Consider the following 6,354-nt stretch of genomic DNA (forward strand, 5'->3'; position numbering starts at 1 on the left):
TTTTATGACTGTATAAATGTGATCCAATATGCCTACCATTAGTTTTCCCCAAAGAAACATGCTATAAATAAGCAAACGACATCTGCTCATTGATGTGTGTACAGATTCCCTATGTGTATCACCAGGCTTAATTATAGACCACTCACAGTTAAATATTTTTAGTATAAAGTGTAGCATGATGTTAGGCCAGTGTAGCTCTTGCACTTACATGTAGCACTTCTGGCTGATAAAGTAGAAAAGTTTGCAGCCTTACACTGTTAACTTTTAGGTTGCATCCATCCTTTTAGATGGCACAAAGATCAATGTCAATGTCATCATTCTTGTTTCAGTTTCACCTTTCTGTGCACTGGCAGTCTTTGGAAGTCAATGTTCCCATCTTCATCTTCTTCATCACCAGAAGATTCTTCCTCTGTGTCCTGCAACCATTTTGTAAATGTTCACTTTGATGAGAATTTCTTTGGCAAGTTCTTTGGAAATGTACTTCTTAGAGGCCTTTTCTGACCAGCCGATGATGACCTCCTCTTCTAAAAGGTCTGCAGCATACCTCTCCATCAAGATATGTGAAATCTTGGAGAGGAGTTGAGCTTGATACATTTCCACCATAAACTTCAAACCATGAAGAAGGTACCTCTGAGCTTTTTTGTTGTTGGGGCAGAATCTTAGGGAATGACACCCATATTTCTTAATTTGTTCTCTACTCTTCTCATTAAGAAGAACTTCAGTCAGAACAAGAGGGCCCACGGCTTTTACATCTAGTCTTTCTGCTTCACCAACAATTTCTTTGTCACATGAGTCAATGATGTCTCTTCTTTCTTTTTCTTAAAGAAATCAAACAGGATATTCATGTCTTGTCCAGTTCTTTTCAAATCATTAAACTGTGGGGACTTTGGCAGGGTCACTGATTTCATCCATTCTAAGCTTCTGAGCTTCCTCAGTTGTATCTCCCGCTGGTCATCCTCCTCCTCTTCTTCCACAGCATGTGGAGGAGGACTTACTCCATTTGTGGTCAGTGGGGCTGCCGTCTCACCGCTGGATATGGAGTTATTTTCCTTCTCTTTGTCCTTTCTTTTCCTTTTCTTGCTTTTCTGTGCCACTGTCACTATTCTCAAGTGGGTTTTTGAGAATGAATGTGCAGCATTTATCATGTGTCCAGCAAGCCTCGATAGCCACAGGTTTCACAAGAATCACCTGTTGTTTGCTTCTTCAGATTCACATGTGGATCTGTTGCAAGACTGTCAAACTTAGGACAGAGAACACATTTTTTAATGAATCCATCTTATTTGCCCCATGAGATCCAGTGGCAATGTAATGGTCATTCTTTACATCAAATTGAGTCTGTGCTCTCAGCTCACAACCAAAATATTTGGCGGGCTATACTGGAGGTTGAAGAAGTGTCTTTGCAGCAACCTTCATGTTGACTTACCTGTCATGATTCCCTTTCCCTTTCCCTTTCCCTCAAACTTGAAATCAGATGGCACATTTTGTAGCCATAGAACTGATCTGAAATAACTGCTATTGACTTGACAGACATTTTGGCTTATTAATGACTTTATCTATTAGATGCAGAGATCTTTGCAACTTTTTGATATCTTCTGTCTGGAGAAGACAAGATGAGATAAATGACTACAAGAATTCACTTATGTGAAAAAAAATTTTCACCATCCAAGACTTAAGCATCTTTTTTGTATTTGTTTCCCCAGGACATGTACCAATGGCTGCACAACAGTTTGTTTTCATCAAATAAAGACATAAAGCCTGGAACCCAGAAAAAAAAAAGTGCTGGAAACTGGGTCCTGAGCAATGAGACATCCAGGCAGGTGTCATGGCCCATCAGAGGGAGAGGCTGACTCAGCAACTGCTGAGTCCACACGGGCAGAGCCAGCCTGGTGACCTCTGGAATGTTCTTGTTCTCTTCATTTCCATTTTCAAAATGGTAATTATTCATTAACTTGTGCGACTCTCATAATCTAAAGCATGTGTAGAAAGGAATAGAAAGTCCTGGAGAGAACTGATTGATGGTAAAGAAGGGAGGAGATGTTAGAGGCCCACCACACCTGCAAAGTAATGTTTAAGGTCACCATATAAAGCAGCTATCCAGACACAAAGAACACTGGTACCCAAATATCTACTGGAGGTAAGGTAAGATCTGGTGCTATTTTTGTGGCCTAAGGCTGAAATTAGGAATTAATCAGGAGTGTCAAAATATAAAAGTAGAACAAATTTAAAGATCTATATAAAATATAACAAGTTTCATTGAGAATGATAAAGAATGGTTTCTGGAAGGTGAGAACACAAAAACAAACAATAAGGAAGTGGATTGCTTAACTTCGGTGTACTACAAGTCATTTTTTCTGGTAAGGATCAGAGCAGAGGAAGCTTCCTTTTCAGGTAGACAAAGCTGTTTCTGATTAGTTGCTGTGAATCTCCTGCTTTCCAGAAGGTCTGGCAAATTGGAATGTTTTAGGGTCTACTTTAGCATTAATGACTCCGTGTTGATTTGTTCTGGTCTGCGGGGTCTGGTGAGGAAAGTCAGTGCATAACAATGGCCTCAAATAAACTGTTTAACAGCAGTCAGCCTCTAAACTTGTAAAATTCTCAGACTTCTTTCCTTCTAGCAGTTAGGCAGCAGCACTTAGCCAGAGATCAAGCATTTCTCTACTGAAAAAATTCAATAGGTACAGGAAAAAAGATGTTCATATATCTGCTCCTATCTACCAAAATGGAAACTTCCTTGTCACAACGCCTCATTCAGATGCCTGATCCCATTTTTTAGCGTCTCACATTTATACATAAGATAAACTAAGAATAAGGACTATTTGAAAGGAACTTTTGATTCAACGAGGAGCCTAAAATAGTAAAAGAAAAATGTAGGTAATGCCAGATCAAAAGAAAATTGATATGAGTATCTTCAGCGGGGGATGAGAAAGAAATTTCATCCACAAAACAAGAACAAAGTTTTATGTGTCTTATTTTCTACTGCTGTGCAACTCATGACCACAAATGTGTGGCTTGCTACAAACAATAATTACCTCACAGTATCCCTGCAGGGCCTCAGTGTTGCACTCAGGTGTTGGCCACAGCTGGGGTTTCACTGAACATTCATTTTCATCTCCCAAGCCAATGTTTGGGTTGCAGTGTTCAGTTCTTTGTGGTTGCAGAACTCAGATCCCTGAATTTTTGTTAGCTGTTGGTTGGAGCATGCTCTCACTTCCTAGAGGCCAACTGCAGTTCTTTGCCAGGTGGCCCCCCATTAGGAAACAGTTCACCATACACAGGGCACGTTCCTTTCCTTCAGCCCAGAAGAACAGTTCTCTAACTTCTGATGTTGACTTACAAGGGACTAAACTGATTATTTCAGTCCCAGCCAGTACATTCTGTCTTGCTAGTGGAAACTCTATATATTTTTAAGCTTCCATGCTGTGAAATCACCTCCTCATAATTTAATGTAATCCATGGATCCATCACAGTATCCTCTTGCCTTCAAGAGGGGAAGGTTATATGAGGGTCCAGAGACTTTGGAGGCCATTTTAGAATTCTACCTACCATAGTGTGTAAGAGAAAAAATAACAGGCAAAAAATCATCTTTTAAAACATTAAATGTAATTATTTTAAATACTGCATTAGATGCTTTGAAAGATAATGTTGAGTAAATAGAATATACAGGAAAGAAAAGAACACAAAACTCTGAGCAGAAATTAAGGGACAGAGAAATTAGTCTAGAAATTTCAACATTCAAGTAATTGCAGTTCTATAGAGAACAAATAAAATTTTAGAGAAGAGTTAAATTAAGAAATCAAGAGAATTTCCATGAAATAAAGAATATAAATGTCTAATAAGAAAGGCCTAGCTACTACCCAACTCAAAGAATACACAGATCCACACTAAAGCACACCATGAGATTTTAATAGATGAAACAGAAAACTTCCAAAGTGTCTAGAGATTTAAAGTAAACTAGTCATGATCACAAGAGTAAGCACTAAATGTTAAATGATATTAGAAACAGTACTTTAAAGTTCTGAGAAAAAGTTCCTTTCAGCCCAAAACTCTACCCAGCCCAACTTTTATTACATATTGGATGCAAGAAGTTCAAGGCATTTTCATCTACGAGTCTTCCGGAACTATCAGCTCCATGACCCCTTTCATAAAAGGTTCTGGAAATGTTCTTCAGAAAATGTGTGAATAAGTTAAAAAGGAAAAGATGGGATTCAGCCAATATTGGATTGAGTCAGGAAGACAACATAGCGAGATCAAAGTCATAGCTGTGAAACTTCTGGAAACACTGCGGAATGTCCAAAGAGCATCAAGACCTACAGGGATATACATGAGATATAAGCTGAAGATACTGTGCTGGAAAACTGGTCGATTATTTTATGATAGAAAAGTCTCAGAAGGATGAATTTGTAACGAAGCATGATTGTACTCTGGAAGAAATATATTTGAATGAGCATAATTATTTAAATAATGATGAATGTCTGGAGGGAGAATTTGGGGATAAATGGGAGGGTAGGAGGAAGGATTAAAAATGATAACTTTAAGTTTTTTAGAGAAGAATAAGTGTTAGAATCTACAAATCATCAAATCAATAAATAATTTTAGAAATATATTGTGTGGATTAACTAATGGTCAACTTGAAACACCTCACTGAACTGAGACAGCGTGGTTCTGGGCATGAAAGACCCACCTGAGGATTGCTGCCAATGGCATAAAGAGAACTGGAGGGGAACAGCATTTGCTGTTGTTTTTCTTGGAGAAGCTTGCCTTAGCTGGTTTTCCTCATGCAAAATTGGCTGTAGTCAGAAGAGGAGCTCAGGTCCTCCCTATCCCTGGAGATAGCTGCTGTGTCAGAGGAGATGTGATCTTCACCTTGCACATGGCTTCCTGGCTCTAGTCTAGATCCCTCAGTCTGGTGGCACAATCCTTCACCCCATCAGTTCAGGCTTTCTAGCTCCCACCCCTCGCCTTCCAATGCAGATCCTCCATGCAGACTTGCATGAGATATTGGGAGATTGCTGTAGGCTGTAGCCGGATTTATGAGGAACACTGCCTTGGGCTCTATGACTTCCCCTGGACTTGTGTGGGAAATTGCTGTGGGATCCAGGCCCTTGGCTGGATCCTTCAGATCTCTAGCATGTGGAAAGATGTCTTGCACTCCTCTGCATTTTAGTTTTTGGGTGAATATTATAAAATAATCCTATAAATTATGTATCCTGTATTAAATCTATTCCCTTACAAATCCTGACTAAAACATATATTTAGAAAAATATCAAAAGAAAAAACTGAATTACATTTTTGCCACTGAGGAATAAGACCAGGATGAAAACAGCTCTTTTTCACTGGCCCGCAGACACTACTTGCCAATGTAATGATATACTTGTATTTTAAAATTTTAAACTTTTTAACCGTATATAAGTCATTTGGGGTTAGTGCTGAATTTGAGATAGTTTTTCACAAAGAAATGTTGCAATATTTAAAAAAAATAAACACTAACATGAATTTTGTGTTTGTTTGTTTGTGTGTTTGATTTTTTGCTTTTGTTTTTTGGTACCGGGGATTGAACTTGGGCCCTTGTGCTTGCAAGACAGGCAGCAGAGCCACTGAGCTAAATCCCCAGCCCCTAATATGAATTTTTAACATGAACTTTTCTTTGAACATTTTTACCTCTATTGTGAACCCAACCAACTGAAATCTGATTTTTAAATTTTGCTAATTCTGGTTATTGACCCAATTATTACTTAAAAGTTCCTATCTTGTTTTGTTTGGCTGGTTGGTTTTTGGAGACAGGGTCTCATTATTTTTTCAGGCTCGCCTTGAGCTAACTAGATAGACCAGACAGGCTTCAGACCCATGACTCTTGCCTCTGTTTCCCAAGTGCTGAGATTATAGGTGCACACCACCACATGTGGCAAAATTTCTTATCTTTTTAAAAAATTGTACCAGGTAAAACCATCAGTTGTAGTACTTTAAAAGAACTAAATTATTGTCACTTACATATTAATTATCCTTTCAATAATCCTATGATGAAGGCATAGTAAATATTATGTTAGTTATTAATATTAAATACTAATTTTATTTTAAGAATTGGAAGTTCATTACAGTAAATATATACTCAAAATCATGTTTTTTCTTAGTACCAATATATTGACAGTATAGTTCCTTTCTTACCAAGCTATGCTTTTTCTTGTATGTTGGGATATAATATTTTTCTCTTACTTTGGAATTTCTAAATTCAATCCCATTTTGATATTTTGTTTGTGTAACTGATATTTTTGTTTCAAATACAGCATGATGTGGATCCACCACTCTTGGCTTTGTAATCTGTTTTATATACTTTGCTTTATATACTTTATATATATA

At 37.8% G+C, this 6,354-nt stretch overlaps 1 pseudogene; it reads right to left on the reverse strand.

Annotated features, from left to right (window-relative positions):
• Positions 1-283: 283 nt before the first annotated feature.
• On the reverse strand, positions 284-1,531 carry LOC104857834 (annotated as a pseudogene).
• Between the last annotated feature and the right edge of the window lie 4,823 nt (positions 1,532-6,354).

The sequence above is a fragment of the Fukomys damarensis genome, unplaced genomic scaffold (assembly GCF_012274545.1).
Source record: "Fukomys damarensis isolate Sample0158 unplaced genomic scaffold, DMR_v1.0_HiC HiC_scaffold_27, whole genome shotgun sequence".
Lineage (NCBI taxonomy): Eukaryota > Metazoa > Chordata > Mammalia > Rodentia > Bathyergidae > Fukomys > Fukomys damarensis.